Raw genomic sequence first — 24,069 nt, 5'->3', positions numbered from 1 at the left:
TACATCTTCATAATCTATAAGCCCTCCGATCGATTCCCCGTCCAATTCAAACGGGGATCGAAATTACGACGGCCTGAGCCGAGGTTCGAACCCCTAGTGGTGCCGTCAGACTAAAGTCGTATCCGTCAGGCGGGAGTTGGCCTTCAGCCGCTCCATAAGTCCTTCCGCGGGTTTGGAGTACCATCTGCACTCGCCCCCTAACGTCCGGTGAAGCTGTAAAGGCCAGCTGCGGCCAAAAGCATTAGAGTAGTCCGAAAAAAAAAAGTATGTATTAAATAAGTATCTATATTTCTATGATAGAGTAAATAATTAATTATTCAACTTTCGACTGTGGTTCTAGCTATTGCATTGGTGTCATAGTTTTACATACTTCAAAAAGCTGAAGTTCCTCATCTATATTAACATATATACGTATAATTAGTAAAAATCACGGGATCTTACCACCTTTTATATTTATTTGCAGTTTACCCGTGGTCATGGTGGTTGAAACACTGCCGAAATATCGGGAACTCAGCAAATAAATATAAAACGATTCGGTTAGTTAAATTTAGATGTATTTTTACTAATTATATATATTTTTGAGTTTAATTTACTTAGGTAGCTGTCAAGATTAAAACAGTATATATACATATATTACACAGAAGAAAGTGCTTTCTATTTGATAGTTTTTGGTATATATTAAGGTTTTCAGGTAAGAATGGCTCATTTTGAATGAATCATTGTAATTTTTTTTAAGTATGTTGGTAATGTTGTTACGTATTTTATTTAACAAGATAATTCGATAGTGTCTGTGGTCTAGCGGTTTAGCACATCGCTTTCCTTCTGATGGTCGCAAGTTCGATTCCTCTTATTATGTGTGTATTTACAAAAATGTAACTGTGTATATCTATCTGTTGTCTAGTACCCATAATACAAGTTCTGCATAATTTGGGGTTAGATGGCGCTGTGCGAATTGTCCGGGGATATCATCTATACATATAAATAAAATTTGAGTGTCTGTTTGTACTATTGAAATAACCATTTTTTACTACATGCATATGAATATAAATACGGTACATACACCAAAATAACATTTTTTAAAATTTTTGCCTGTCTGTTTATTCCGGCTAATCTCTGAAATGGCTAGATCTTTTTTGACGGGACATTTTTTGGCAGGTAGCTGATGTAACAAGAAGCAACTTAAGCTACTTTTCCTTTTTAAAAATTGTAAAAAATGTTCTTTTACTGTACGTACCGTATTTACATCCATATGCATGTAGTAACAAACGGTTATATCAATATTACAAACAGACACTCCAATTTTATTTATATGTATAAATAATCACATACATGTAATTATATGTCACATAGAGTATACCCATAATCCGAGGTGATTTAACAGTGTTATATAATACAAAATTATACGCTCGAAACATAGTTGCAATCGTATCTTTAGCAATAAACTCGAGTAACTATTTCATTTTTCTCTTATTGACGTTGAAAATGGGTTATATAGCTTGATACAATGTTGTTTTACCGCCCCACATTAGTACACGCAATCTTGTGATTAGTACAGTAATTTCTTAGCCGTAACCGTTCTAAAACATGAAAATCAATACAAATAATTTCGTGTCGTATAGTTAATTTGGTCTAATCTCGATTTGGATGATCTGGGACAAGGGTCGATCATTGTAATCAAATTAATAATTACTTTTATACATTTGTGTTTAATTTATATATAGAAATAAAATTGGAATTTCTGTTTGTAATATAGAAAAAACCGTTTTTGATTATATGCATATGAATATAAATATGGTACAGTACATCAGCTACCTGTCAAAGAAAGTCCCGTCAAAATCTTGTTATAATTTTCGAATCTTTGTGTAAATAAATAGTAAAATGTACTTAGATGGGCAAGAAGGTTTTATATTCATACTCAATTAATGTGTTTGAACGTTTAACCCCCGCAAAATGGGAGATATGTAAAATATATATAAATAATAATAATATATAAGTACTCAATTAAAAAAAATCCTATAATAATAGCACCGTGCGAAGCCGAGGTGCGTCGCTATTTCGTATTAATTATTAAAAGAAAACCCTTCAAAACTACCTTTTAGAAGTTGGTTAAAAACCGGATAACATCCGGCACCCTAATCCCTAGTCTGTGTGTACATCGACACCTATTAATTCCATTTAACGACATGATCTGCTTGCCCTCACAACAATATTGTCCTGTATATTTACACAATAGAGATGCGTTCATGCTGTTCACTATTTTTTTATAAAGGTAAAGTATACCTGTATAAAAAAAATGTACTAAAAGTCCTCTCAGTCTTCAGTATAAAAGCTTCCGCTATCGCTTTATCATCGATGGACGCAGGTTCGTTTCTTCGCACGTTATAAACATTTGATCATCAAATTGATTGTTTGTATTGATCTGGTGATCTGGTTGTTTGATATCTATATTATATTTATATATTTTTAAAAAAAATATCTAATTATCTATATTAATTGTCTAGTACGAATTTCCTATTAAAAAGAGGTTTTTATTAAGGAGTTTGGGCTATTGCTATGTGTTTTAGACCTGCAACTTATCGAGATCTATTGTGTTCACACGTTTATAAAGTTTGCTACCTAAACCCGTTGTGGATTATAATTATTAATATATAATAAATCTTATATATAAAAATCATTAGCATTAGGAGCGATGATTTATGATATAATAAATAATCATTAAAAGATATTCTTAAGAGCAATCTTTTAACTCCTGAAGATGAAGCAGAACCACCTAGGATGTGCAGATCGTTTTATCATTATCGCACCGTAACGTTATCGCAGACAAGTACATTCCATTATCATCCATTATGAAAAAAAAACCCACGATGCTCTTAAATTATACTTACATCCAAATATGTGTATGTACCTTTGTTTTGGGCATGTAAAGCAATAACCGTAGTATGACGGGATTCAATTAGATCGTAGGCGTTCGTGTACTCTTTGCTTTAATCAGGCCAAGGTTGAAGGATGGAAAAGTCTTTGTTTCTTTTATGCTATTAGTCACGTATTATTTTATTATGTTTGTCTAATTAATATATTATAAGGGTTTCTATATAAATTGGTTACAAACATACAGGTTACCTTTATTGTACAAGTGGGTTACAAATACCCATTCTAAATTATATAATGTTGGTCTAATTTCAATAATTGTTAGAAACATATGGGTTAACATATTTTTACAACTCGATCACCAATATCTATTTGAAGTACGAGTATATGCTCATCTCGATCTACTTGATTTGCAAGATCGTCTAAAATATATAATAATAATAATGAATGAATACAAATGTTTGTGCCGTGCAAGGAATCGAACCCGCGACCATAGATCGTAAAGCGGTGTGCTCGACCGCTAGACCACCGAGGTCGTCTAATTTTATATATAATAGGACCCTAAAAGTTTTAAAATATCCCTACTAATATAAATAGGACATCATATGATAGGGTTAAAATGTTATTGTTACCCTGATCATATAAAACAGGGCTATCTAGTCCCCAAACTATAATAATGATATTGTGCTGTTTTGTATTAGTTTGTTTGTTCGTTCGTGGCGATGTATATCCCTTCGTGAGTGATTGTGGCTCAGTAATAACGTCCCTTGGTTGACATTTATTGAAGCGTTATAAAATAATAGTATTTAAATTTATTTATTTATTTATTTATTTATTTCATACTAAGTGAGCTTTACAGTCTCCCAATATGCCCACTTAGGAAGATAATATACAAATACACACAATCATCAACACTAATTACACAAGGAAACAAAAGAGAAAAAAAAAATACCTAATCTACTAGCTGTCCGGACAAACGTTATTATGCTTTAAAATAAAAAAAAAATTAGGGGTGAAATACCCCTAACATTTAGGGGGATGAAAAAATAGATGTTAGCCGATTCTCAGACCTACTCAATACGCTCACAAAATTTCATGAGAATCGGTTATAAAATAATAGTATTTAAAAATTTATTTATTTATTTTATATATAAGACTAGCTGTCCTGACAAACGTTGTTTTGTCTTAAAATAAAAAAAAATCTAGGGTTTACTACCCCTAACATTTAGGGGGATGAAAAATAGATGTTAGCCGATTCTCAGATCTACTTAATACGCTCACAAAATTTTATATTATCGGTCAATTATTAATATATAATAAATATAATATTTTATATATAAGACTAGCTGTCCCGGCAAACGTTGTTTTGCCTTAAAATAAAATAAAAATCTAGGGGTTTACTACCCCTAACATTTAGTGAGATGAAAAATAGATGATGGCCGATTCTCAGACCTACTCAATACGCTCACAAAATTTCATGAGAATCGGTCAAGCCGTTTCGGAGGAGTATGGGAACGAAAACTGTGACACAAGAATTTTATATATAATATAATATTTTATTATTATTATTATTAGGAGCTCTGTGTGCAATAGGAAAAATGAACAGAGAAAGAGAGAGTTGCCAGCTAATAATTTTAATGTTACTACAATAAGAATAAATATAGTATTTCTAACAGATATACCATCAATGTTATCCTTCATTTAAAATGATATACATTATATTCCATTTAGAAATCTATCTGCAGTTTATTTAACAATTATATCTGAATAATATCATCAACACGACATTGCATGTATTTTTTTTTAGTTTTTGGAATTATATATACTAGGTGGAGGGCATCGATATTCGCAACACAGTTTTATACTTCTGTGAATATCATCGTTTCTTCAGTAAATTAGTACACATGTTTTCTGTCTTAAGTAAATAAATAAAAAAAAATTATAAAAAAAAAAATATCATTGCCTTGCCTTTATCCCATTATTTGTGGTCGGCGCAGTATGTCATTCTCTTCCACTAATCTCCATCGGCTGTCATATCTGAGCATACTCTCTCTTTATTCATATCATCTTTCAACTGAATATGTATAAAATAAAATATAAAAAATATATCACAAATAACAGAAACTTAGTTAACTATAAAACCTTCGGATAAAGAATTTGGAAACCGGATAACCTGAGAAAAGGGATCGGAAACCGTTTGGCAAACTTTTTAATTGATCTATTGATAACAACTGCTCAGTTCAAACTTTCTCATGATTCATTCGCCTGGGCTTTTGATGTAACCCTATAGATATGGTTTACGGGAAACCCTATTCCGTAAAGTTGTTTATGAAATTAAAAATGTGGTCTAGTTAGTAGCACCGTAATAAAAATCTTTACGGTAATAAATCTGTTAAAAATTATTCATGAATTAACTCTTTATTGCATCAATAATTTTACACAAGAATCATATATAGAAGAGATTAAGAGAATTATAAGAGAGAAGAAGAGACCTCGGTGGTCTAGTGGTATAGCACACCGCTTTACGACCGATGGTCGCGGGTTCGATAACTCGCACGGCACAAACATTTGTATTCATGAGTATGATTGTTTGTATCGGTCTGGGTGTTTTCTATGTATAATATGTATGTATTTACAAAAAAAAAAAATATCTATGTACATGTATCAGTTATCTAGTACCCATAACACAAGCTTTAGCTAGCTTAACTTGGGTCTAGATGGCGCTGTGTGAATTGTCCTGAGATTATTATTATTATATATATACAAAAGGTAGTCTTTTTGCAAGCAATCAATCTCGTTCAGACAACTTTTAGGTAGAGAAAAAATTATAGTCTATGTAACAATCACTACACAATTATTTATTTGTTTAAATCTAAATAGACGACTGAATTTGGCATTCAATCACTCGGATTGGGTTGACTGATGAATAAAATTTGTTGAACCTCTTACTATATATTTTAATTTTTAACACACACCTATTATTACACTAGCTTTTGCCCGCGGCTTCGCTCGCGTTTACATGTCCCGTTAGGAGTGGAATTTATCAAAATCCTTTCTTAGGGGATGTTTACGTCATAGTAGCTTTATGCATGTAAAATATCAGCCCGATCGATTTAAAATTGACAAAGTTTCATACAAAGTTTCATCCCCTATTTTATACCTTTGGGGATAGAATTAATCAAAATCCTTTCTTACCTGTGCGTCATAACATCTACCTGCATGCCAAATTTCAGCCCGATCCTTCCAGTGGTTTGGGCTGTGCTTTGATAGATTACTACGTCAGTCACCTTTGAGTTATATATATTTAGATTGTACTAACAGGAAGAAAGGATTGTGATTAATTCTACCCCCAAGGGGGTCCTTGGGGGTAGAATTAATCACAATCCTTTCTTAGCAGATGCCTACGTTATAACATCTACCTGTACGCCAAATTTCAGCCTGATCCGTTCAGTGGTTTGGGCTGTGCGTTGATAGATCACTTATGTCAGTCACCTTTGAGTTATATATATTTAGATTATTCGTTTAGTAAAATTTTGCTTTTACTTAGTTTCATATTTACCCAGAAATCTCTCGCAAACCAAATTGATTCGTATATTCATGATTTCCGATTCATCAATCGTCTTCTGATACTATTACACTATTAAAACAGTTAAACGGGTTTTAATACGAATAATTTTATACTTTAAACTTACCATTTGCGTGGAATCCAATGATTAATAAATTAAAACCCAGTTTGGTAGCATCGGTCAATAAGTATACGGATATCACAAGTACTGTGTGTCAGAATTTTTCGTTAGACACTCTAGTGACAGTAGTTGAACAAACTGCTGGCTCCCGTCGACATTGCCATCTTTTTTCGGACTACTCTAATGCTGTTGGCCGCAGCTGGCCTTTACAGCTTCACCGGACGTTAGGGGGCGAGTGCAGATGGCACTCCAAAGCCGCGGAAGGACTTATGGAGCGGCTGAAGGCCAAATCCTGCCTGACGGATACCACTTTAGTCTGAGGGCACCGCTAGGGGGTTCGAACCTCGGCTCAGGCCGACGTAATTTCGATCCCCATTTGAATTGGGAGACCGATCGGAGGGGGACATTGACATAGCTGTTCCAGACAGCTCGTGGCTACGGCTACGTGGCTAGCACTAGCCATGATCACGAGTTGTCTGGAGTCGAACTTAGCCGGAACGTCTAGATAGGTAAATATCTTATTTATTACAAAATTATTCGTGTTAAAACACGTTTAACTACGTAAACAGGTTTTAACGCGAATAATTATTAATACATAATCTTACTAATATTATAAACTCGAAAGTTTGTATGTATAGAAAGATGGATGTTTGTTACTCTTTCACGCAAAAACTATAGAACGGATTTTGATGAAACTTTACAATAATATAGCTATTATTATTATATATCGGAATAATATATAGGGTGTAAATTTTATGCGGGTGAAACCGCAGGCTCTTAGTATATACTAAACGAGTTTAAAATAATACTATTACATTTAAATTTAAAAGCAATAGGTATTAACGTATAATGAGTAACCGTTTGACAAAAGAACCACTGCAAGCTACCGCATTATTATAAACAAGGGTGCGGCAAATGGCAAAGATCAAAGTAATCTAAATGAGGTGGTCACGTAACTTACAAAGGGGCGTATCAACAAAAAGCTTCCTTTAAAAGTTAGAAAGCATTATTCGGGAGCTTTGCCCGTTTTATCGTTATACCAATCTCTTCAATTAATGACAAATCAGTTTTAGAACTTTTATCGGTTCCGAAAATAAAGGAATGGGGTTACCTCTCTTCGATGGATATGAATATACCACTGTTTAAGGGTAACCCCAATTAATTAAATTATTTATAAATCATATATTTGTTTAATAAGTTCCGGAAAAACTGCTCGTCACATTGAGCTAAATTATTGGTAGATTATATATTTTTTAGTAAGTTCCTAATATGACGAGGAATTTATTCGTCACTTCTGTATTGAATATAAAAGTAATAATATTTTTCTTTTTTTAGTATCTTTTATTTTTTATCTTATGTCCTATATTGATTGATTTTAATTTTATTAAATAACATAAAAATATGACGATAATTTGTTCATTTATGGAGTAAATAATAGCTAATCAGGACAATCTTATCTTCAGTAAATTTACATAAAATTTTAACAAACCATACTCCTTCATTCTTTCTTCAGTTCAGTCTAATATAGGATATTTATGATTTCTTAAGGGTTGGCAATGCGCACGAAACGCGTCCATAGGCTAGGCATAGGTAACCATTTATCATCAGATGGGCCGTATGCTTGTTTGCCACCGTAGTAGCATAAAAAAAGTCTATTGACGTATGCAAATCTTGGTAAAATCCGTTCAGTAGTTATTGAGATTATGGCGTACAGACAGAATTTCTTGGTAGTATCTATAGATATCGGCAAAAGTAACTCCTGGGACACGTGTTTCAGTAATTTTAGATATTAAATTCTAACAAAACTTGACATACTGTGATAAATTAAACTCGGATGTTTGTTGGAGGTGCCGTTGGGATTGCTAGCCTGCTATATTAACGGAGTTTTGATAAATTTTATTATCAAAGATTTTAATTTCTGTATTTCAGTTACTGAGCTGCTCTAAAGGTTCAGAATACTTCCTAAATTGTGGCCAATATCTTTCGGTTAATTTGTAGTTAGATATATATGTAGTTCCTTTTAATGTATTAAATACGACCATTTTGGTTATCTAGCTGTTTACCACCACCTCACTTCCGATGGTCTCGGGTTCGATTGCTCGCACGGTACAAACATTCTAGGTGTTTTCTATGTATTTTACATATGCCCGCGATTTTACTCGCATGAAATTTATAATCTATATGTCATTCTGATGTATAACCTATATTATTGTAAAGTTTCATCAAAATCCGTTCTGTAGTTTTTGAGTGAAATAGTAACAAACATCCATACATACTCATAAACTTTCGCGTTTATAATATTAATAAGATTTACTAATCAAGTATGTATTTGTACCAGCTGTCTAGAATCCATAACACAATACTGCTTCGCTCAGGATAAATTGGCGCCGTGTGATATAATGGCGAGATATATTCTACACATGTTTCATCGAGTTAAACTTAATCAAAATAACATTAACTTGATCTTTTTGTATATACAATGATAAAGCGTCGCAAATATATATATGGTTCGTTTCTTCTCTGATCTTTAAACTTTTTGCCACGCACAACCAGATTGTGGAAACACCTTTCTAGCAATGGTATTTCCGAACCGATACGATATTGAAACCTTCAAGAAAAGAGCTTATTCCTTTTTAAAAGGCCGACAACGTATTTACAATTCCCCTGGTGTTGCGGGTGTTCATGGGCGGCGGTAATCACTTACCATCAGGTGAGCCGCATGCTCGGTTGTTCCCTGTGTTATATAAAAAATAAAAATCTATATACTACAATATATTCAACTTCAATTATATATATTAGAAGGTAATATATTTTTTGGTTATGTATATCTATATTTTCCCCGTTAGTCAGTAGTTTAGTTTTTGATGCGTTATGCACCAGTTCCACTCTGCTGCTCTCTCTTGCTAGTTCATTAACCGTTGTCTCTAGCTCTGTAGTGTTATCGGCAAATACTATGTCGTCTGCAAACCGGAGGTAACTCTAGAGTTCACCATTTATTTTTGCCCTTGCTACCCTTGCTACCCTACCCTTATTTACTATCCTTGACTTCTACAATTTCTTAATTGAATTTAATTGACTTCTACAAATACAAGCTCTAGAACTGCTGAGAAAATTTTTGGCGAAAGAGGTTCCATCGACTATATAAAATTATAAATAAAAAGAAATGAAAATGCTACGAGTAATACTATTAAAGCTAGTTCAGAATATATAAAACCTGGAATTACTAGTAATTACGAAATTATTCCATTACTGCATACGATGGAGTCAAATCAATACAATTCATTGTTACAAACAGAAATAATTCCATTTGTCTGCAAAACGATCCGTCTGTCGGCAATTTGTTCAATAATAGTCTACCATTCGCTGGAAAGTCAATTATATAGTGCAGACAGTACGAACTGACGGTAATTGTTAATATGCTACCATTGACAGACTACCTTCTATATTTATAGATACTATAGCAATAAATAATAATAATAAAGGTAATAACGGTATTCACGCGGCGCCATTTATTCTCACGCTGAGCAGAGCTTGTGTTATGGGTACTAAGCAACTGATAGATATACATAAATACATTTTCTGTTGTAAGTACATACGTATAAAATACCCAGACCAAGACGAACAATTATATTCATGAATACAAATACATTGTGCGAGCAATCGAACCCGCGAACCTTGGTAATGAGTCACTAGACCACTAAGGTCATCAGTAAAAATAGTAACGAGTCTGGAAAAAGTTATATACATGGGTACTTAAGTCTTACCTTTTCTAGGCAACAAGTAATTTACTATGTTTCAATTGTACGGTGCAGTTTAAGCAGTGAATCTACAGAATAAAGCCATAATACTTTTGTCTTCCGGAATGACGTCGAATAACTTATAAGGCATCACGTATAACTTAACCATAATACAATACAAACTATGTTCCTATCCTGTGAGAATCGAACCGACGACCGTCATAAGTGGTGTGCTACGCCGCTGGAACGATGCCAACGCCAACAATTATTTATTAATTAATACACTGACAAAAAGTAAAATAAGGAAAAAACTGCAAAATAAAGTAAGTTCAAAGAGTATTATAAAAGTTATTGATAATAATTCAATATGTTATAAATACACCTTTATTATAATATTCGACTTTATTTAAATATTTGTAAAAGAAAATGATATCATAAAAAACGATTTTATTACAAACACACAATGTACAATTGCTATATCGCCAAACAATCAAACAGTGGAATCTGACAATGCAAATAGAAACGGCGTATCCGCTAGAATTTCACAGCAAACAATTCCACCTCACTAATGAAGCTCTGTCAATCAGGGCGTCTGTCCGTCATTCGGACGATACAAATTAGCGACAACGGCCCGCTGTTCGAGTCCTATTAATGATCTTGTCTATAACGCGTATGTCAGTACCCGTGTCGGGTATAATTAATGTTTCTAACCATTACTGTGAAAATGACTCTTATTCTGTACACGACGGTGTCGATTCTCCCATGTTTCAAATAGACGTAGATATTTTGGGAGTGCAAAAAGGTCAACTTTTACTTTCAAATGATTCTCCAAATGAATATTTTGTACTTATTGATATTCACAAAAGGAGGAATATCGTCAAAGAACACCGACTTCAGTTTGATAATATAGGCAATTTATTCGAATTGGATATTCTATTGCAGTATATTGCTGTTATCTTTTTTTTATATCAGATTATGATTATTAATCTTGCCGAATTTGGATTAGTAAAGGCACGAATAGAGAACACAATGAAGAAGAGAAATTTCAAAATTTAATTGCACAATCTAAGCAAATAAGACACTGCGGCTATTAGAAGGCTTAACCAATCTAGGTAGTAACAATGTCCAGTAGCAAAGGAAAGAGGGATTTGTATCAGAGACAGGACTTCTACTGTACTCAGGACTTTACGTGGCGGTGTCTATGAGCTTTTGTAGATAAGAATAATAGTCTCTGGATATACTTAACCATGAATAGTATAAAACAGACAGTATTTTTTTCCTATTTCTTTTCTTGCTTCTTCTAAATAAGATTTTAGAAAGATTTTTACTATTATTTCGATGATTTCTTGCGCAGCAACTATCGGCGGTAGTTATTATAAATTAAATGTGTATATCCATCTGATCATCATATACAATAGTGAGCGTTCTTCAAATCTTTTGGACTTAGTAATTATTTCCGCCTTTATCCACAACAAAGCGTGATCTCATAAACAGCACCTACGCACACTGCAATCATTAAGTGCTAAAACATTCGTAGCCTTGTTACCTTTGCAGAACTATAAAATTTAGAAATCTCCTCCAGCCCACGTGTTTCTTCCCTATAATATTGAGATTTCAAGGCAATAATGATTTGCAGGCAATCGCTAACTTAGCTCTCGTACAATCATAATTATATTCGATAATAGCAATTCTCATCTCAACATGTTTGCGTTAAAAAGAGATATGATTACTTTAACATGTTCTAATTTCTTCGTCTGTCCGATTCTTCTATGTGCGATTATTATTTTGTCTATTTTCCGTTTGTTCTATTATCATCGGTAATTGAAGAAATACTTTTGAATATCATTTATAATACTAATATAGTCGTGACGAATCTAAAGTTATTCTTATATTACTACCATTACACTTCTATAACTCCCATATCACCCTTCAGTGAAAATACGGATTACAAAGCAAGCTATTTGACGGCAGAAATAGGTGAGACGCACAAGTTTGTTTAAAGTTTGCTTAGATAACTTCTATTATACCTAGAATATTTTCTTCATAAACGGTTAAATAAGATTCTAAAACCGAATGCTACCATGATCCTTTTGTTGGTTTTAATGCTATGTCCTAGATTACCAACAAATCTTTTAAGACCCGTTCAACATTTAGCATAATGGACGCTCTGTTTGTCTCCGATAAAGGGACAAGGGGCTTAGGTGAGCGTGATACGGGACAAAACGGAAGACCAATCCCGTGTACGATTATAGCACAAAAATACTCTTATTTTTGCACTAGCTGTGCACTCGACTTCGATTGAGTATATTGGAAAAATTCTATATTTTTGGTTGAATATGGTATGTTACTTTAACTATTATATTTAGCAATATATGGCTTTGATAACAATAGTAAATTAATCTTTACTGAAATTTCTATAATAAGTTTCAATCATAATATATACAGGAGTTTATATGTTAAATGTAAATAGACAAATAGTTAAAGAGAGAAAATGCCAATAACCATTGCTTTGGTCTTAGCGTTATATATAGGCACTGCATTGGCTAATGCTTACACTTGCAAATAGATTTAATATTTACAATTAACTACAGCATAGTGGAATGTGGTAGCAGCTAACGGAATTCCGTAATGCGCGAATTTACTTAACCCAACAATAAAACCAATCAAAGTTTACGCGAGAAATTATGAAGGCATATAAACCACTTCCGACGCGGCCGAGCGAAAGTAGGTTGTTATCGGAAAAAAATTCGTAGATAACGCGATAAAAGCGAGCCGATCCAATCACGGGGGGGCTTTAAGATTCACCGCGCGAAGATTACGTCGTTCCGAGCTCCTTGCCATGGAATTATGGGACAAAATTCACGAACAGGAATTATATTGGGGCCGTAAAATGGGCGAAGCTACAGGTGGAGAAACGACTATGTTAAAACTAACTTTTACCTGCGAATTGTATCCATAGATTCAAAATACAAATTTGAATGCCTCATTGAATATGGTAATATTTGTATCAAAGTAAATTAATCGGAAAGATGCGATAGGTACGTTCCAGTTAGATGAAAATAGATACAGCTATTGCACACATTATATAACTCAATATTTACAATGGTAATATTATTTATAAGCAAATTTTTCATGCTAACTACAGTTTATAATGAATTGTACTTAATCGTGAAAAAGTTTAATATAGATACAGCAAAGTCTAGCTAATTGTCAGATAATTCCTGATTAATTATAATAGTCTAATTATCAGATAATTCCTTATTGACTTAGATATAAATAAAAATATTTGAAGTAACAGACTATTCCTCAAAAGTAACCCGTATCAAATACTTCTATAGACTGTAATTGATTAAAATAAAATTATGAACAGTGCACTTCGTCAGCCAATTATAAACTAGACATTGCTTTGCCTTTATCCCATTATTTATTTATTTCGAAACCAACAGCATGCACAATACACATAAAACAGAAAGTACAAACCTCTTCTTGCACAGAAGAAGAGGACAAACTGCCCTATCGGCCGTCTTTTCTGAGATCACTCTTTCTATACATATCTTTTTCACACAATCCATCCATCTGTTTTATGATCGTTCTCCATTCTTTCCATTCAATCGTTCTCTACTTTTCCATCCATCCACGTTTTTGTTAAATTCTTTCTTTATGACATAGTCCAATCTCCACCGCATAACATGCCTATACCAAATCAACTATTACCTCTCAAATTATCTGTCAGACTCTAAAAGATTCGTAATATTATCGTTGAACAGACATATTTAAGTAAATACGACAAAAGTTCACGTTACAAACTCTTACATTTATACCTTTATTGACACTTAGCGTTTTATAGCTAAAATAAATAGCCGTTAAAGGAAATTGGCAATAATTAAAATCATAAACGAAGATGGAGCAAAATACTTTGATATAATAGACCAATCGTTTCCAACGGCCTCCTATTTTAATAACCTAATAATGGTCTCGTATTTTACGGCCCCACCGTGAGTAAGGATGGGTACCTAAACGCTTCGTTTAACCTTCGATCCGAATGGAAAATTGTGCGAGCACCGACGAAAAACGGGAACTAAATACACACCTTTGTATGTACAATATATATTTATTTATTTCATATTATTTTATTATTTCTGTAATTGAAATAGCAAACAAGATCTGCCAACACTAGGCGAGCGGTAACCGATGCTTATATACAAGCATTACCGACAATTCGTTTTCAGGGAATGCTAGCATTACTACTTAGAATTACTAAGATATCATGTCTCAAGAAAATCTGCTAACAACCGAAGTGAGTGCAGTTGATTCCTGGTTGATACTTGGCATATTTAAACCAGCGATTTTAGGGTAAAGGACAGGTAAACGATTAGACGGAAGACCTTTTTAAACGAACAGTGGTAATTAAGTATAAAAGTCTATCACTGTTTCAGCTAATCAATTTTATTACTATATTTAGTGGTTTATGGCAGATTATAAAAAAATCGACACCAATATCTCAGAAAAATCTAAAAGTAAAACCTTTAAAATAAAGTTTATTAAGGGCAAAGTTAGAAGTAACAATCATTAAAAAGAAAACTGCCGAATTGAGCCTTCCTTTATTTGGTGTAGGTTAAAAATATGTGACAGAGGTAATTATTACATTAAAAACATGTTGACATTTAAACTATAAATATACCACGAGTTTAGCCATGGCTAGTATTAAATTATTTCACTCGAGCCCTTCATAAATTTCGACACGGATAAAACCAGAGTATCGTATTTCTACAGTCTGTAACGTCTGTACACACCGGCGACTAGTCGCAGGAACTTGTGCGATCAAATTTTAAAGCTGCATTTCTCAAATAGTAATCTTCTGACACAACTGTGACTACTTGATCATACAAACTTTGTGTTACAAAGAATAACAGTAACAAGGAGTCATAGTGATATTTTAAATTTATTCGGTTTTAACAGTTTTAGGGTTGGTCTGATTATGTTATGATATAGAAAAATATATATCCATTATTACTAATTCTTATAACGAATATTTGTATGTTTTGCTTTATGCTTAGTATTTATCAGACAGCGGTTACTCGTTTGCATTTTCTTACAATAGCATAGGTTCATCCTCGTGATTTACTTAATTGTTCGGCCGTTTAGTAATAAACAGACTAAAAGACAGACAAAAAGACATACCTTGACATTTATAATATTAGTATTTTGACCATACAAATGTGTACTATTAAAAAAAAATATCATATTAAAAATCAGCTGTCAATTTATGTTTTTTGGAGTTATAAATTTAAGTCATTCAGACTTAAATTTATATTTATATAATACAAAGATTATCTATATTAATAAATGAAATATATTCAAAGAGTCACTGCGACTGGACCGCGACAAATAGCTGCGATTAATCCCTCGTTTGCAACTACACTAAGACGACACGGCGAGTCCATTAGTTAAGTCTATAATCAAAAGCCGATACAGTTATCCCAATAAAAAACAATTAGTTACTTCCAAATTATAGCATACACTTAATATTGGAAGTTTGTATATCTAATCGGCCGTTATGAACGACTATATTCAAAGTAAGGTAACATTCGTAGATAATATAGTTTAATTTATTTATCGTTTTAATAAAAAAAAAATGTATTTTTTTTATAAACATTGACCTTTTATGACGGCCTTTCGATGGTCGCGGGTTCAATTCCTTGCACGGTGCAATTTCTATTCATGAGTTCATACTCATGAATAGAAATTGCACTATATTATACACATTACACATAATATACATACAAACAATCATTTGTTTGTATGTATATTATGTGTGTATTTAAAAAATAACGAATTTATATCAATTGTGTAGTACCCATAATACAAGCTCTGCTTACAGACGGGCTGGTTACTTATTATATATTATTACTATTATTATTTTAAAATCTCAAAATAAGTAAATAAATTACTGATAAGTATAACTATACGATTGAAAATAACTATAAGATATACTCTTTCAGATAAATTTAATAAATTAGAGAGTAATATAAAATATTTATTTATATGGTCTTTCACAAAAAATTAGTTCTAAATTAAACAAAGTTAGATACTAAAAAACAGATTTTATTTGTAAATACATAAATAATATGCGACAACAAGAACGTAGAGACAAATAAAACAGGTATGTTTAAAGCAATTTAAATGTTTGTTGTATTACATTGTATTCGAATCCTTAACCCATGTAACGTGAAGCAGCATGCCTGACCACTACACCATTGAGGTAATCAGGTATAAAACATTTGTGTAAGTAAGATATAGGTGTTAGCAATCTCTTTTTGGGTGAATTTCTATTATTTCAGCCATTTATACATCTAATCACTACATAGTATATAACAAAGTCGCTTTCGCTGTCTGTCCATCCCTATATATGCTTAAATCTTTAAAACTACGCAACGGATTCTGAAGAATTATTTTTAATAGATAGAGTGATTCTAGAGGAAGGTTTATATGTATTATACCTGTACACTCATGCGAAGCCGGGGTGGGTACCTAGTGTATTGTATAAAAAATATTTTTGAATAAAATATATTGGTAACAAAATTAAGGTCTGCATATTTGAAATGCTTATAAAATTTGTATATAGTATTCGTTGACAGTATTCCACTCGACGTCGACGTAAGTACGTGAAATATAGATATACATATATATATGAATATGTTATCTTATGTCCCATATTTTACGGAGCCCAACTAACTGATGACCGTGACTTCATCTGCTCTTTATACAAAGTTGTATCTCCCTTTCGTTTTGAAATAACACTGGACAATTCATATAACGCCATCTGCTCCCAACCTAGGCAGAGCTTGTTTTATGGGTACAATACAACTAGTAGATATACTTAGATACATTTATATGTAAATACTATGTAATACACCACACCAATACAAACATTTGTATTTATGACAAAAGTTTGCTCGAGAGAGGAATCGAACCCGCCACCGTCGAAAATAAAGCGGTGAACCAAACCGCTGAGCAGCGAGCCGTGTACATGAGCGACGGTAGTCCCTCGTTTATAATCCCCTCCAATCGACCCCCCATCTAATTCAAACGGGGCTTGAAATTATGACGGCTTGAGCCGACGTTCGAACCCCTAGCGGTGGGGGGAAAAGGGGATTGTTAGTAATGTAGATTGATGATCTTATTGCTAGCAATGTACCATGTCAGGTTGACCTCCACGCGGTTCCCCCTGGAAACCATCGTGATAAATTCCTGGTGAATTTGTCAGGATGGGCTAACTGACCTGACCTCATGTTCATCTTATCATCCTCCACTGGTGCCCCGCCAGCGTAAACCGTTAGCGCAGGCGGGTGCACTATTTCATTGTCATCCATTCAAAAAAAAACCCCTAGCGGTGCCCTCAGACTAAAGTCGTATCCGTCAGGCGGGAGTTGGCCTTCAGCCGCTCCATAAGTCCTTCCTCGGGTTTGGGGTGCCATCTTCACTCACCCCCTATCGTCCGGCCAATCACGGGGTCCTACCACGTTTTATTTATTTTTATTGAGTTTGCAATATTTCCACAGTGTTTCAATCGCCATGATCACGTGGTAAGAGCACGTGATTTTAGCTAAGTATTAGAAATGTTCGACAAAAAAACGATTACCCCTTTCCACCTGGTGGGCCAGCTTCCATTCCAGTTTCATAAAAAGTATCAGCTGTCATTTTATGAGGAAAAACAATGTGTTAACATACTTTATAGCAACTAAAACTGACATTTAAAACATAGTGCTGCATAATTAATTTATGCGTTGGCGTTTTATTTAATATAACTAACGTTTTAAAATAAATTGTGAATGCCAGATAACTTTATGGCTATTAATATTGTTTATTGTTGTGTATAAACAAATATGTATTCATTCATTCATTCATTCATCATTTGTCGGTGTACACTGTTGGATATAGGCCTTTCCCAAAGACTTCCACTATGTGCTTCCGCCTTCAGCATCCATCCACTCCCGGCCACCTTCGTGATGTCATGAAAATATAAGTATATGAGCTAGCTGTTCCCGCGACTTCGTCCGTGTGGAATTTAACTTGATTTTTCTAAAATAAAAGAATGTTTCTAACATAAATATAGCCTAAGTTACTCCTTATTACATCAGCTACTTGCCAAAAAAAGTCCCGTCAAAATCGGTCTAGCGATTTCAGAGATTAGCCGGAACAAACAGACAGACAGACAGACAAAAATTGTAAAAAAAAATCTTTTGGTGTATGTACCGTATTTACATTCATATGCATGTAGTAAAAAACGGTTATTTCAATATTACAAACAGACACTCCAATTTTATTTACATGTATACCTATATTTATATATATGTATACTTTAATTTTTTTTTTAATATCTCAGGACAATTAACACAGCGCCATCTAGTCCCAAGCTAAGCAGAGCTTGTGTTACGGGTACTAGACAACTCATATAAATACATGAATTTTTTTTTTGTAAATAAATACATATTATACATAGAAAACACCCAGACCGATACAAACAATCTTACTCATGAATACAAATGTTTGTACCGTGCGAGGAATCGAACTCACAACCATCGGATAGTAAAGCGGTGTGCTAAACCACTAGACCACCGAGACTGTCATACTTATATTTATATATTACCTATACTGTACATAGGTCTCTCCCATTTTCCTCCTCTTTTCATTATTCTGTACTTTCAATTCCTATACTCCATTATTATTATTATAACACATAATTGTACTTCAAATTTCTACTAAAAGTAATACATAAAAATTTATAAGATTTATTTCCACGACTATTACGAATGACAAAACGCCTACTAAATCTGGACAGGCATAACATAAAAATAATGATAGGGACAATGACGGGCCACTGTCCTTTAAACAAACATCTGTACACAATAGGTGCTACAGACAGTCCCCTGTGCCGGGGCTGCTTTGTAGCCGAGGAAACGGCTGCTCACGTAATCCTGGAGTGCGAAGCAGTGACCACATAACGCAATCAAATCCTCGGAACGATGAGGTCGCTCCGAGAAGCCTGCGAAGACACCAGGAAACTTCTGGCGCTTCTGGGAGGAGCTTGGCTGGCTACGTTAGTACCCTGGCTCTACACGCACAACGGCCCGAATGAGAAGCCAATTGCGGAAAATGGAGTCCAACCTACACTACACTACACACTTCCACTTATTTAATATTATTATGAAGTCAAATGTCTCTATGAAATGTCTTTAAAATTCATCGATATTATAATATTATTACGTGAAATGTTACGACGTCCATCTTCGGATCGAGTTTTATTAATAGACATACCGAGGTCATTAAGTTCTACATCGTGAGATTAAATATTGATCTCATGCCAACCATATTGGCTGAGCCTCGATCAGAAATCTTAGAGTACATAATACATACATACATAAATTGGAGAGTCTGTTTGTGGTTTCAAATTAACAGCTCTTCACTAAATGCATATGAGAGTATGTACGATACTTAGATAAAAAAAATCATTTTAGTCTGTCTGTCTATTGGTTCTGACTTATATTTGAAATGAGACAATGTTCTCGTTCAAAATTATTAATACCAATTAAATAATTCTTTTTAACTTTATTTGCAATACCATTAGCAAAAATAATCTTATTGCCATCCTAAAAGTGCCTAGGCAACATATATTACTTCTAACACTAATAAACTCAATAGTTTATTATAATTTTGAACGAGAACATAGTCTCATTTCAAAGAGAGTGTATTGTAGACACAAGTGCAAACAGGGTTGTCACACGTGTATTATTAGCTTCAATATATAAAGAACACTCAGTTGACTAATTCCTTACTTATATTTAACAGCTTTTGCCCGCGGCTTCGTTAATTTATCCCCTTAGGGGTGGAATTTATCAAAATCCTTTCTTAGGGTATACCGACTTCATAGTAGCTTTATGCATGCAAAGTCTCAGCCCGATCGGTTTAAAGTTGACAAACTTTCATATAAATTTTCATCCCTTTGGGGGTAGAATTAATCAAAATCCTTTAGCAGATGCCTACGTCATAACATCTACCTGCATGCCAAATTTCAGCCCGATCCGTCCAGTTGTTTGGGCTGTGAGTTGATAGATCACTACGTCAGTCACCTTTGAGTTATATATATTTAGGAGATTGAAACTATACTATATTGAAATTAACTATATATTTAACATAGTCAGTCACGTGATGTTGGTATCGTCACTACCATGCCTCCACCAATAGGAAGAAGGAGATAACTTTACATAAATGTTCTAAATAAAATGCCTTATCGCTTAAAACAATCTTTTACAGATGTAAGAAGCACTAATTACGATAACGACTTTCACTTTGGCAGCCGGCTTCCGGAAGAGAAACTCCAAGTAGCACCCGTGACTTGTGACACGGGTGTAGGTTTAAAAGACCCTTTTAGAATGCATTAACACTCACATTCACTACTTGCAGTTTCTCCCCAAGGCCTAAATAAGACCGGAATAAACCCATTTCTAATACAATTCACTCCAGCATCCAAAACACAACCGGCACGCTCTGCGCTCGTCGACTGAATGCCGCAGCTCACCTAACGAAAGAAGATTATCAAATAGCGCTATTTACAATATTTGTAATAATCTTTACATTGGTACTTCATTAGTACTAAACACAAACTACCTTCTTTTAATAACTTTTAAAAATGTCGGATTTTTTACAATAGTGATGTGAACCCTAACACAGACAACCTCGGAGATAGGGGGGGGGAAAGTAGATTGTTAGTAATGTGGATTGACAATCTCATTTCTAGCATTATACCATGTCAGGTTGACCTCCACGCGGTTCCCCCTGGAAACCATCGTGATAAATTCTTAGTGAATTTGTTACGATGCCCGGGCTGGCCTGACCTCATGTTCATCTTATCATCCTCCACTGGTGCCCCGCCAGCGTAAACCGTTAGCGCAGGCGGGTGCACATTCATTATCATCCATAAAAAAAACCTGGCAGATAGAATCTTTGAATAAAGAAAATGTAGTATAACAGAAATAGGTAATATTTCAATATGAACATATACATTTCATATGTATATTGTATACAATACAGGTACAATATATGAAATGTATATGTCGAAGAATATACGTATATGCAAACCATAACATACAAACATTCATTATTCACAAAAACATATTACCTTGTACAGAAACTTTTGTACATTTGAACGCACGTTTGGTCGGCACTTTCGCGAACTTCGCCTGAATTTCAGACGTCCCAGGCACAATAACATGAAAGAAACAAAACACGATTCAAACTTATAACCTCATTATTTATTTGCAAATGTCACGGATAATAGGTGATCTGAATAGGGTTGCTACACACCGTCGGCAGTGCTCACACTGCGGAGTTAATCGTGCTCTTCAAAATGTACTAATTAGCATTTCATTAGCTGTGTTTCGTTTGTAGAACCGCTGCTTAAATAATACGTTTAAATATATAATTAGCTTCGATTCGCACGGTACAAACAATCATATGATTGTTTGTACCAGTCTGGATGTTTTCTACGTATATATTTTTTAAGTATGATAATGCACCTGCGCTAACGATTTACGCTAGCTGGGCTCCAGTGGAGGTACAAAATGGGTAGTTAGGTCAGTTAGCCATTCAACCATCCAGGTATCAGTTAGCAATATGGATATCATTAAGGTATTTACGATAGTGGTATCCACGGGAAAGTGCATGGAGGTCAACCAAGGTCAAGAAATGTGCCATATCATGGCACATTTCTTGCAATGTGATTATTAGTTCACATAATAATCCCCTTTCTCCTACATTTCGTCAATCTCCATATATTATGTTTGTAGTTACAAAAAAAATATATCAGTATATCTCTATCAGTTATCTAGTATCTATAATACAAGCTCTGCTTAGCTCGAGACTAGGTAGGCCCCATTTCATTACCTTATGTGTTTTGTTTGTAGAACCGCTGCTTAAATAATACGTTTAAATATATAATTAGTTTCGATTCCTCGCACACTCTGGAAATAATCATACGGTACAAACAATAGTACGATTGTTTATATTGGACTGGGTGTTTTGTACGTATATATTTTTTTAAAATGATAATGCATTGACCTTCCTGCGCTAACGATTTACACTATGCTATGCTGGGCTCCAGTGGAGGTACAAAATGGGGAAGAAGTCAGGTTAGTTAGCCCATATTGGCAAATGGGTATTACTATTTGCCAATATGGACCACTATGGTATTTACCATGGATTTATAAATGTTATATGGCACATTTCTAACAATGGGTTTATTAGTTCACATAACAATCCCCTTTCTCCTACAAGTCAATCTCCATATATTATGTATGTAGTTACAAAAAAAATGTATCAGTATATCTCTATCAGTTATCCAGTATCCATAACACAAGCTCTGCTTAGCTCGGGATTAGGCACCAATGGAGGTACAATATGGGTTATCATTGGCCCATCTTGGCAAATGGGAAACAATGGATGGCAGATTTATTAGTCCACATTACTCACAATAACAATCTACACATATCATGTATGTAGTCACAAAAAAATGTATCAGTTGTCTAGCATCACTCATAACACAAGTCTGCTTGAATCTCCTGTGTGATATATCATTCTGAGATTTTCTTTTTATTTAATAAAATACAAAATAAGTGATGTTATCCGTTACAAAAAAAAAGTTAAAATGGTAACAATATAAAAGTGAACAGTACCACTAATATCACAACGTCTTGAGGATAAAGGTACCATGTCTTCGCACCTTATAAATTCCCTGCCCAATATTCTGACCATTTACCTTTTAAACTAAATCACCAAAACTTTTTTCGCATAAAATTGCTTAGTGGTAGAAATAGGTAGGACTGAGACCTGGGTAGACTTTATATGCAGTCACTCTTTGGTATATCATGTCTCTTAAGCGCTATCCATATTAGACGCTGTCCAGATTCCATGCTTGTAAAATATGTGGGAAAGAGATGGAAGCATTATGTCGTCTGTCTCTCGTGCACACTGCTGGCGTCATACGGCTATTAAGCTGTACACGGCGAGTGAGAACAGTGGTGTGTGTCTGAGACCGATAACCAGGATGATAAATGGTACTCTCCCAACGTTTAATAATCCATGATCATCCATTAAAAAAACGAAATCTTTTCTAATATCAGTACAGTCTTTCTGGAGTCTACGTATCTCATACCAAAATCAGCTCTCTCTCTCTTTATAATATTACTATAGACTCCCTTAGAGTCAGTTGACAAGTTTGAACTATTATAGCTAAAATATGAAGATGAGATACTAAAATAAACACATTTACAATAAATATTACCTTACTAATGAAGTGTAGGCCAGAGGTCAACTTCCAGATATCGAAATAGTGGCCAATATTCAAATTAGACGTTACTTATGTTATAAGTAGTTATATGACTTTAACATAGATAAATCAGTAGTAAACTGGAATAATATTATTAGTTAATACAACCAGTGGCTTGACAAGGTTATTATTCTTTTATCATTTTTTATTTTATACAAACTGTGCCCGCGTTTTCACTTGCGTGAAATTTATAGTCTATATGTTATTCTGCTGTATATGTAATCTATATTACTGTAAAGTTTTATCAAAATCCGTTCAGTAGTCTTTGAACAAACTCAGAAACATTCGCGTTTATAACATCTTTATACTATATATATATATAATTTTAAAGGTAACTGAGATAGTGATCTATCAACGCACAGCCCAAACCACTGGACAGATCGGGCTGAAATTT

The sequence above is a fragment of the Achroia grisella genome, unplaced genomic scaffold (genome assembly GCF_030625045.1).
Source record: "Achroia grisella isolate CSIRO2021 unplaced genomic scaffold, CSIRO_AGI_Agris_v1 utg483, whole genome shotgun sequence".
Taxonomy (NCBI): Eukaryota; Metazoa; Arthropoda; class Insecta; order Lepidoptera; family Pyralidae; genus Achroia; species Achroia grisella.
Note: the sequence above shows the minus strand (reverse complement) of the source record.